General features: G+C 43.1%; 1 pseudogene; it reads left to right on the top strand.

Moving 5' to 3' along the window:
• Nucleotides 1-1111: 1111 nt before the first annotated feature.
• LOC123151432 (methyl-CpG-binding domain-containing protein 2-like) lies at nucleotides 1112-3555 on the top strand (annotated as a pseudogene).
• The last annotated feature ends 2400 nt before the right edge of the window (nucleotides 3556-5955 follow it).

Genomic DNA, 5955 nt, shown 5'->3' on the forward strand with positions numbered 1-5955 from the left:
GCCCCGACTGCCGCCGAGCATCTCCGCGCGCCCGCGATCCTCTCAGGGCCGCGTGCTTCCGGAGGCTGGCCGCCTCCTGCGAAGCCCGCCGACTCCGCGAGGCGGCGCTCCTCCGTGCGTCTAAACCGCCCGCGGAGAAGGCCGAGGACCCCGACGAGCCAATCTGGCCACCAAGAAGCCGCTATTGGAGGCGCTTCGTGTATGTATACCTCGCCTTCCACCCCGACTCTCCTTTTGCTCATGAATGCATGATTAGATAGTTCCTTCAAATAATTTGGGTTTAGATAGATTACCATGCTAGGGCTTTCGGAGAACATATCGCTGAGGCGTTCGTTTTCAGAGATTTTGCACGTAGTAGATTCAGCAATTTTACATGTGCAATAGTAGATTCTATTTATCCCGTCCCAACTTAGTTTTTATTTTGGAGAAGTACGTGGTAATATGTTTCGTGGCCTAACGGAGATGGTGAGAAGAATCATGATTCTGTTTTTTTATATAAAATAACTGTGATTTAGTTTGATTACCATGCTAGGGCTGTTTGAGGAGTAGGGATATCTGCAATTGCAATCGGTACATCCGATTTACTATTGCTACATTAGGTCATGTTTCTAATGCTGATGGCATCTCGGTCAGTGTGTAGCCTAGGTTCTGGAGCGTTGCGTTAGCTCAAGCTGTTAAATATATATTTGCGAGTTATGTCCTTAATTTTGTGAACTGGAGTGTTGATGCCCCAACTAGTGATAAGGCGTTAAGTTCCGCCTTTCTGTTCCTAACGGAATCTTTGAATCTAGCCTAGGGATCTCAAAACATTACGTAAGCCCTAGTTACCTAATTAAGCTGTTCAAAATGTTGGAGATTTATGGCATTACCATAATGAACCTGATTTATGGGAGAACCATACTGCTCTAATGCCAGCGATATCTTGATATCTAGCCTGAGAAATCAAAGATTTACTATAACTAGCCTTTGTCCTCACCCTCTTTTCATGTTCATGGTGGTGTATCCCTTCTGTTTTAATCTTACGTTCACGTTTCTTTTGTTTCTCTATCAAGCATTTTGCCTTTCCCAGTCTGAAACTTTTGCAATTACCTCCAACAGGGAACTAAAAACTATGGGGTCCAGGCCGGCTAATCCTGTGCCCAACCCTGATGAGAGTTCATTATCTCATATCAAGAGCCAAGATATGTTAGCTGACAAGGTTGTGGACCAATGGGTGACAGTGACACTGAAAACTCCTCTGGAAGTGCATCATATCAAGTTGTTCCTTACAAGAATGTCCAGGGAGAAAACAACTTACCTGTGCTGTCTAAAAAAAGAAAATTCATTATCAGTACATATTCTGTGCAATGTAGTACTTGCCAGAAATGGAGAGTTGTACCATCCAAACTGAAATATGAGCAAATCCGAGAGAATATTATACAAGTTCCTTTTTCTTGCAAATATGTCCATGGGTGGAAGCCACAAGTTACATGCCATGATCCAACTGATATATCTGAGGATAATGGCATGGCATGGGCAATTGATATCCCATGCATCCCTCAGACCTCTCTTGGGTGGGAAAGGAATATTACTCTAAGGAATGAACAGAGCACGAGATTCGCTGATGTGTGAGTATTACTTGTTTTGCACAACATCGCAGTTAATTTGTTTCCCAGCTTTTTGTATTTATTTCTGAGCAAATGAGGTTGCAGTTGTTTTCTAACGTGCCTGGGTCGTAACTCTTGAGAGCTCAAAATGCTCATTTATGGTTTAGGAACTTAATGCTGTTCATATTTGATCAATGGTTAAACATTCATTCCTGTTGTCTGCTAAACACCTTACACACCTATATAAAAGGATGTGCTTGCCATTCCGTGTACGTATTGTATGACTGTTTCGTAACACTTATATACATCCTTTCAGGTACTATATCTCTCCCACAGGCAGAAAAGTAAGATCCATGAAAGATGTCGAAAGGTAAGCTAACTTTCTTCTGGTCAACTTCTCTTCAATATCGTTACTTTCTTAAGCATATTAGTGCCCAGATGCAGTTTTCCCTTCATCTAGCATGTTGATAACCGCATCTGAATGGTATCCACTATTATTGTGAAGTTGTTACAAAGTGTTATCATTGTACTTTCACTACCTCAATGGCTCAATGATCATATGAAGCACACAACCAGCGTTTAGGCTTAGCTTTGTTGGGGCTTATTTTCAGAAATCTTGCCTGTTCTTACAATTGAACGTTGGAAACACAGAATACATGTGTATACTATGTGAAGTTGTGAACTTCTCCATGTGGTTCAATCTGCCTAGATGTTTATCTTATTCGTCATATGTTATACTTTGATAGGTATCTTGAAGACAACCCAGACTATGCTGCCCGCTTACAGTTATCTCAGTTTTCGTTCAGGGTACCTAAACCTCCAAATTGCCCTCGTCAGTCAGACCTTATTGAACCAACTGAAGGTATATTTATGCACAACTTTTAACATGGTTACTTTAACTGGCATGCTAAATGGATTGCTGGTTGGACAAGCATCTCTCTTCTGGTTGAACAATGGCCACTATTGCTTCAAATTTATGTCAGTGATAAAATGGTTTTCGGATTGCCTTGTCAACTGAGAATGCATTACAAGTTTGTGTACTTGTATATTGTGGTATGTGGTACTTAATGGAATTATTTAAGTGGTAGGTCAGGTGGTGAGCTGGGGTGTACAGGATAGTAGGGCATGCATGTAAGCAAAGTTCCACACGTGCCATTCATATTTTAAATGATCATAACAGGTTGAGATGTCGTAAATTGGGTTTTACTTTATTGTTTTTAAATTTCTGTAAATTGGATGGCACACCTGATAACATAACGTAGACCATTGCACGCACTAGTGGCTGATGGATTATATCCCCTTTACATGAATATGAAACTAAATGAGAGTTCTGTTAATGCATGCTGCCTATATATAGTTGCATAACATGAGACAGGCAGGTGGGTGACTTCTAGTACCCTTGTTGATTATAGCACCACTCCTAGATTAAGTTCTTGCAACTAGCTAGCGATTTAGGGATCTTGTAGCAGCGGTTAGAAATTTAGAATCACTCTGTGGGGTTCATTGGTGGTTGGTGATGTCTGCTGTTTCCATCTATTAGTATACTTACATACAATGACCCTTGCACACCGGACAACGTCTTGATGTGATTAGCTTGCTTGTCTTCTCTTCTGGCTCAAGTGATTAATGGCGTTCTATTCACTCTCTGTGTTTGTGCAACCATCTGATAATTTGACACATGATTTGTTATTTATCTGATGGCATGCTCTTATTTTCAGTGCTACCTCCGGTTCACGAGGATCCGGTGCACAACTACATGCCGGCCCCTCATGGAGAAGCCAATCATTTAACTCATATACCAGTTATACTAGCTCTACAAGTACCAGTGATGCTCTCCAAAAAGAGAAAACTAAACCAGTGATGCTCTCCAGAAAGAAAGAAAAATGCTCTATCAGTGATGTTCAAACTTCAAACTTGAAATGTGCTATTTTGCTGTATTATCTTACTATTAATGTTCTACCTTAGCTAAGCTCGCTCCCCTTGTGCCGTACTTTGCTCCAGCTTGGAGTATTTAACCAAAACCTACCACAATTCGTGGATCCGTAGCCACAAACTACCACTTTACGAATTTGTGCCGAAAACTACCATTTTTTTGCTAATCTATGACTAAATACTACCATGTCTGTAAATCGACCGATTCGTTCATTTTAAACACGCTTATGACAGATTGGGCCCATCCGCCAGGATTGAAAAAGTCAACACCGTTAACTTTGGCCGTTAACATGTGGGGCCCACATGTCAATTCTATCCCCTTCCTCTGAAATTCCCCATGGAGGATTTAGATAAGGGGTTCCGTCGCCTGCGAGCTGCGGTGGCCATCCTCTGCACCCGAGGCCTCCCCAGCATGCTTCGGCAAGGCCGAGCCTCTGCACGAGCCCCTGCCCGCTCCAGCAAGGCTGAAGCCCCTTGTGCCTGTGCTCCTACCAGCTCCGGCGAGGCCGAGCCCCGCATGCCCGCACCCCCGCCCGCTCTGGTGAGGCCGAGGCCTAGCGCCACTGCCCGCTCCGGTGAGGCCGATTCCCCCGTGTGCGCACGCCCCTGCCCACTCCGGCGAGGCCGCGACGTTGACCTGCTGCTAGCCCGGGCAGATGCGACGGGAGGCGTCGGTGCGATTCAACGGGAGACAAACTCGAGAGCGGCGGCGTTTACCTGCTGATGGCAGGGGCTAATCGGTTCGTCGGCGTAAGGCTGTGTTGCGGGCGGTGGGCTCCTGCCTCGCCCTCGACCTCCCCCGCCTCCCTGTGCTCTCGATCCAGTTGTCCCCCCGCCGCCGGAGTCGATGTCGCTGCCGCACACAGACTCATTGTACTCCCTCCGGTCCTTTTTACTCTGCACATTGGATTTGTCGAAAGTCAAACTTTGCTAAGTTTGATCAAATTTAGATTAGAAATTATTAGCATCTATAATATGTAATAAATATAATATGAAAATATTCTAAGATGAATCTAATGATATTGGTGTTGTTATGTGAATGTCTATAATTTTTTTGTATAAACTTGGTCAAAGTTGAATGAGATTGACTTCAGTTAAACCTAATATGCAGAGTAAAAAGGACCGGAGGGAGTACCCACCGCCATGCGAGCGAGCCTACGCGTTGCCGGCTGGCTGGCTGCCGCACCGTCTGCCAAGCTGCCCGCCATGCTGGCTAGCCATGGCCGCAGCCGTGCCTAGGCTTGTGCTTGGTGGGGAATTTTAGAGGTACAAGTTGTAGGAGATGGAACTGATATGTGGGCCCCTTAGGTTGACGGTCAAAGTAACGGTGTTGGCTATTTCAGCCCGGACGGGTGGGCCTAGCTTGTCATAATCAGGTTTAATCCACCATTTTTTATACTTGGTAGTTTTTAATAAGGGATTAGGAAAAAAGTGGTAGTTTTCGGCACAAATTCGTAAAGTGGTAGTTTGTGGGCACGGATCCATGAATTGTGATATTTTTTGGTTAAATACTCCTCCAGCTTAGCTGGAACTGAGAAAGTTCTTGGGACATCGACATCAACAGAGGAATGTTGTTGCAGAAAGTTATTGAAATTGACACATTGCTTTTACCTCATTCTGTTCGTGTGCTGTGAATGCCTATAACTTTAAGTTTATGCGTGTTGCACATCATAATCTCATGTATAAGGTAAAATCTTTTTTATTGAGATCAATGGGTATTGGGACAGAGCTTAGATAACAGAAGTTTCTGCCACCCCCATTCTATGACCAAAGATCACATTATATACATCTGTCTATTTTACGTTTATGTGACGAATTGCATGCACAAGCCCATAGCATTTGAGACCTTTTTAAGTTCAAACATACAAATGACAAAAGCCATTAAACTATGCATCATATTGATCTGCATCTCAAAAGAAAAACAAACAAGGCGTGATCTATGTTGGGATTCTTATAGAACTAGAAAAATAGAAATGCATTCCAAGGAAAGAGTGAGCCCCATTCTATGATCAAAGAGTTTACAAACTAGCATGACAAAATTTCCTCTTTGGATGGCAAGTCTTACAAGATGCAGGAACAAGAAAAATTCTTTATGAGGTCAAATAGCCCTTGTACCAATTATTTCTAAAATGGCTGAAGTTCTCCAAAACTTACTGAAGATCCTACGGATCATTTGTTCATTATATACTTTCTCTTGACATAATGACGGGAGCATTCTAGGGGTTTAGTGATTCTCACAAAACAAAACCCAGATAATGATCGCATGGTCCTACGTACGGTCTCAAAATTTGCTTTCTCTTCGCCTTTTGATCTCAAGAATAAAACCCCAAAATAAGAAAACTTGCTGCTTTCTCTCCACCTTTGATCTCAAGGAAAACGAGAATCTTGAATTTAATATATATGGACTTTGGACTACGCACATACATCAATTCCTCTC

This window comes from Triticum aestivum, chromosome 7A, assembly GCF_018294505.1.
Source record: "Triticum aestivum cultivar Chinese Spring chromosome 7A, IWGSC CS RefSeq v2.1, whole genome shotgun sequence".
NCBI lineage: Eukaryota > Viridiplantae > Streptophyta > Magnoliopsida > Poales > Poaceae > Triticum > Triticum aestivum.